The sequence below is a fragment of the Protopterus annectens genome, chromosome 3.part1 (genome assembly GCF_019279795.1).
Source record: "Protopterus annectens isolate FY-2018-M chromosome 3.part1, PAN1.0, whole genome shotgun sequence".
NCBI classification, from domain to species: Eukaryota; Metazoa; Chordata; order Ceratodontiformes; family Protopteridae; genus Protopterus; species Protopterus annectens.
The window spans coordinates 911,718,455-911,724,454 of record NC_056732.1 but is presented as its reverse complement, the minus strand read 5'-3'; the positions used below and the strand labels follow the sequence as shown (position 1 = coordinate 911,724,454).

The 6,000-nt window shown below is 38.1% G+C and overlaps 1 protein-coding gene across 1 annotated transcript in view; it reads right to left on the bottom strand.

Moving 5' to 3' along the window:
* The window catches only part of NETO1 (neuropilin and tolloid like 1), a 1,239,650-nt gene that overhangs the window by 891,298 nt on the left and 342,352 nt on the right, over nt 1–6,000 (bottom strand). The window lies entirely within an intron of this gene.

Genomic DNA, 6,000 nt, shown 5'->3' with positions numbered 1-6,000 from the left:
TGAATATTTTACACTAGATGCATGTGTGTTATCTGTTCCAGTGGTGCACAAAGTACATACATAGCTGTTTGATAACATTAATGGCATGGGTAACATGCATGACAGTGTTGATTGTGCCATATATATCTGCCATGCATACCAGTCAGCTAGTCTGTATTGATCATAATGTTGCATACAGGTATAGCAGTGTCCCCACTAACACTTCCAGCATATGCTGCAGTGCCAGGACAGTATGCATGATTACCCTCATAGAGTGCATAAATGTCATAATAGTTGTACAAGTGTGTTTGTAAAGAATCATCTCTGATCACTCTAAATCACATATGTTATGTCAGAGACATGGTGGTATTATTCTGATATTGTCCATGAATGTGTTTGCTTCTTTTAATGCTGTCCATGCGCCTTTACCTATGCCCCACTTGCTGGAGACCTCTGCAGAGATTAGACTCGTACTCAGGCCAATGAGTTTGTACAGCTTCACAATATGCATCCTATCCCAATTGTATATCACATCCCTTACAGATGTCCTCTGCATTGTTCACGTAAGGATGTTTATCTCACACAGACATCTTCCCCATTGTTATGTCACCTTGTGTGACAGTCACATAATGCACATTTTCACTGTACCATATTGATATGTGATTGGTGTTACTGCTACATCTGTCTTCCATTGACATGCACTCATCTGCTGTACATTAGGTTGTTTCACCTGTCTTCTTTCCCTATATTCATTCCTACAATTCATCTGTGCATCCCTATTCAATACACACACTTCCCCTGAGTGTTTATTTTACATGGCAGTCCCCTTACAGATCATTTACACAACTTCAGTATGGAATGCCAGGAATCGGATTTCACAGTACTTAGTACTGTATACACTGTCCTGTACTTTGTTTGGACAATATACATAACTATCATACCTCTCAACTGTCCAATTTTTCCCAGAATGTCCAGATTTTTGCTTTATATATCTTTTGGTGTGTTCTTTATAAAACCTGTCTTTTTTGCCATATCACTGGGATGATCTCAGGACTGATGTCACGTAATAATTACATACATTTAAATTTCAGACTTCAAATCCTTCAGAAAATGTATCTTCACACAAACCCCTTGTTATTCTAGCACATTTCTAAGTTTAAAAGAGCAAATAAGTCCAAGAAATATCACTCCCCACAGGACTAACGCTACCTGTGCCAAACTCAGCCCAAGCACATAAACCAACATAAAAGGCACAGTAGCGATGCAGGCAGTAAACGCAGCACTAACTAAAATGCAGGAAACAAAGCTGAAAAAAACGCTGCTTCATGAACTTTAAAATACAGATTTATTGTGATACAAACAGAAGACATGGTAAGCGTTTTCACCTGGATAGTCTTCTTCAGACCAAAAGAACCCCCCCTCTTGTACACACTTATATGGCAAAAAAGGCGCCAAAACAGATAAACCATTAAAGGCACAGTACAACTATCATGGTATACAACATAAATGAAGTGCTTACTCTAAAATACATTAACCATAGTAAAATAAAAACACCTATGCCACTCATAAAACATGAAACATGTATAAAAACAAAAAACTGCATAAAGTCATACTAATTACACAACACTAACAATAAATCCTCTCATAAAAATGCTCTCATAATATATGTAAAAAGCACAGTCATACATATCACTTCAATCTCCTGGACTTAGGAAAGGTCTCAATGGTACTTTCTCATTCAGTCCAGGAAAAACATCTGCTCTACGTCTAACAATCCATTTAGATTCAATACTCTCAGTTCTACCCCTCACCCCCCCCCCTAAAACTCGTGTGTGTAAGATCTAGTACTTTAAAATGAAAAAGATGTGTGGAATCATTAGACAAGACATGTTTGGACAGAGCATTGACAGTGGAATGAATCCTGATCTGGTAGAGATGTTCCCTGATTCTGTCCCTCAGCCCCCTGTCCATCTCGCGTACATAAAATGCAGCACAGGCTCCACAGGAGGCCAAATACACAACATGTGTAGATTCACAGTTTGCATGAACTCTATCTTCATGGTTAGTGCCATAGACAGGGTGATAGAAATGGACATCAGTGTCTATGGAACAACAATAGTTGCAACTACCACAGGGTATAGTACCAGCAACCCTATCACCTCCACCATCCATAACAGGATAACACAGCAATTTCTTTAGATTCGATCTATTCTTGTAGACAAAACCTGGGGCAGCCTTAATATTGAGAGTGTTTGGTTTAGTAAGCTTTTCTATTTTTTCAACGAAAAAGTTTTTAAGGAAAGTTGCAGTTTCGCTAGATGGCTTATTAGTGAAGGGGTTTGGTGAAGAGAGGTTTCCTGGAAATAGCAATTTGTTTCTTGAGTGGCAGAATTTCTTCAGGTTGGAATGTGGGTTGGTCATACATTTTTGATAGAATTTTTTTTGTCCAGTAGTACCTGCTTTTTTGTTTGGTTGCAAAACTGTTTATATAACATCAGGTAGAAAGTTGAGTCATTTTTTTTTTCCATGCTCTCCAGGCACTGTCTCTGTTGTTCATAAGGGACTGAGTTGCCTGGTTTAGCCAGGGTGCATAATGACATTTTAGTCTAATTTTTCTACTAGGAGGCAGGGTGTTAAGTGTTTCTTGGAATATGCTGTAGAAGCTTTGGACAGCCTCATCAAGGGGTAATGTGTGTAGGAATGACCAGTTTACAGTGGACAATAATTCATTTAGAATGACAGGGTTGTAGTTTTTAAGGTTAATAATGGCAGAGTGTCTTACTATTTAGGTGGAGAGGTGGTCACTAAGGGAGTTAGGTAGGGTGAAAGAATTATGATAGCACTGGGGATTGGATACTAATATCTAGTCAATGACTGAGCTGTTCTGGGAATATTTTTGCCATTATGTGGATGAGGTTAGCTGGGTAAAGACATAAAGGTTTATAGAGTAGCTAGGGGTGGCAGTATTAACAAGGTTCCAGTCAATATTCATATCTCCAAAGATGATGGTTTCATAGGGAATGGATATAGAAATCCAAGAAAGAAACTGCTCGAGTATGGGAATGTTTTTACCTCGAGGTATATAGATGTCTGCAAAGGTAAGTCTTTTTGTGTTGATTTATGTTACAGGTTGCTATAAGTATTTCAGCAGGGCAGAAATCAGGGATAGCTATTGAGAGGGGGAGAGAGAGAGCTGGTCAGAATAGATTATAGCTACTCATCCACCCTTTTTGTTTTACTTCTATCCAGTCGAAGAATATTATAACCAGGGGAAAAGTTCACGGTTTGTAATGTGAGGTTTTAACCATATTTCAAATAGGGCAACTATATCTGGGTTATATTGAAAAATACAGACATGAAGGAGGGTGCTTTTACTGACAATGCTTTGTATATTCATTGACAAGAAAGATTTTTGGAGGCTTGTGATTGTAATGAGTTGTTTGTGATGTAGTTGGAGGGGGGGGGGGTGCTGTATAAGTATGGTTAGAGTGCTGTTGGCAAGGCCCGGGGTTAAGGGAATATCACCGCATTGGAGTAGTATTATCCTTTGAAGTATTTGTAGGAAAAAACATTTGCAAAGGAACTGATGTTTTGTTTTGATGAGAGGTTGGGCATTAGGTATGTACAATACTTTGAACTTGTGAAATGATATAGTGGAATGGTTAAAGAGAGAGGTGGCAATAGGGGTGGAGTAGTTATTTGTATGGTGGGTAGTGGGATAACAGAGTGTAGGAGATGGGGTGGTAAACAGGTGAGGACTATGATAAGTGGATAGAGCTGAGAAAAGAATTACAAAAAGGAGGGAAAGAAATGGAGTTTTGAAAGGTATAGCCATGATTTAGTTTCAGGTCAGAAAGAATTAAAGGGTAAACAATTTATTTAAGGTTAGTAGAAGAAATCAGGATTGATTGAAGGAGTTTTATTAAATGAATAACTGAAAGAATTAATCGCATGTAAGGCTCAGGAGGGGAGGGGGAGTGGGAATTAGAATTAATGGTGATGCTAGGTATGAGTAGAGGAGTGGGGATGTCTATTGGTTAGGGCGAAGGTGGGGCAAAGCAGGTTTAGGTATAAAGAAATGATGTCAGGGATGGGTGGAAATGGGTGTATGTTAGGGGAGCAGAGTGAAGCCGAGTGCAGTGAGGACAAACAGAGCAGGATGAGCCAGAAAACCAGGCCAGGCTGCCATAACGGCATAACAAAACACTCATATGCAGGACAAGTAGAGTAAAGCAAAAAAAAAAAAGTAAAATCTGTCCCTATTTCTGGGTCATTACCCCTCCCTCCATTATGTTGTGCATTGTCCATGTTTCTTGCACTAAGAGACGAGAGCTATGAGAAATATTATATGTTAAGCCCTGGTAAATCATTGTGGTATTCTGGGCAAACCCACTAAACTACTGTGCTCAGAGTTAAACAGGTTTGCTATTTGCATTTCATTACAAGGTTTTCTGGCTGGCAACACTGTTTCCAGCCACAAAATCATGCTTATTTACATTTAAACATGGTAAGTGTCATGAACACACAATTAGCGCTGCTACTCACCTCGCATCACCTCACACACATGTAATCTCCATGTGAGCTTTGCTCAAAGCCTACATTGAGTTTACTGAATTCCAAAGCTTATTTTTTTGTTTTTTGTGTTTGCTGGTTGAAAAAACTGAAGACGTATTAGGTCATGCAGTGATTCAGGTATGCTGTGTAATTTGCTACAAGTTAAGTTGGCTGGAGGTGGATTACAAGTTCATATTGTGATATATATTCACCTAAGGGTGAACTATGTTCACTCTGACCACACTTTTTCAGTTGTGTTTTCAGTTCTCTGCACTTTATTCTGGGTGTTCCTTTTTTTTTTAATTTTTTATATACATATATATAATATACAGTTCTTCTAAAGTATAGTAATAAAGGGTGACATACTGTAAAATATTTAATTAGTACTGGAACTCAGTGGAACTCAAAACACAGCCAACAGCAATGCACCAATGTCTATTTGTCTTTGTAGCAGCCTTGCTTTAAATTCCCAGATATTTCCGTCATCTTGAAATCAGCATACTGCCATCAAGAAATCACTGAAGTCTATTTATCTCTCCGTCTGCCATTTGCTGGAAATAGTAACAGCTGGCTAGCACAGCTTTGAAATTAATTAACATCGCTTTAGGAATGTACCTAAATAAATAAGCTTTTGTGCCATTCTTAGAATACCAATAACACTCATTACAAAGCTCCAACAAGATGAAAAGGAATAAGGGTATTAGATGGGTACCATCAGTTAAAACTGACTTTGCTTTATATGCCTTTTTTAAACACAGAGTGTGGTAACTGACAACCTTTCATCAACTAACTGTGTGACCACTGGTCAAAGAAAAGTTAGTTAATGTTAGTGTAAGGTATTAAGGCATAACATTTGCTTTGTACATGATAAAGAAGTCAAGACCATCCCAAAAACTCTGTCCCTTGCTTGAGACACAACAGGGAATGAAAAGAAGTCTAAAACTAAACCTAAAATTTGGAGTTAGTTACTTTTAAGGCAGATGCTGTATTCTGATAACAGAACAAATACCAGGCTGCTAGTTCATCCCTGGCTAGAGATACTAGTCATACAAGAAAAAGTACCATAAATAGGTACAGGATGAGAACACGGAATAATACTGTTAAAAAAAACAGATTTTTTTTTTAAATCAGCAGTAGAATTTTAAACTGTCAAGTCAGATGACAACAGAAACTGGCTTAATAGCTGTCATGGAATCAATAGGAATATTTTGAAATATTTCCTGTTAACGTAAAAGTGAATAAGGCTGGAAAACAAATAAGTTGTAAGATATAGCAACATACTCTGATACTCTGAAAAGGAGTCACTAAGAATGTGCTTTAAAACTGAATCAAGCCACCGCTCCAAAAAAAAAAGAGGTTATAACCCCCATGTACTCTTCCCTCATCAGGCTAGTAATATAGTACAATGTTCCCTTTGGTATATTCCTTTCCAAACACCTGCAGCAAATGGGGAGACCACCAAGGTTC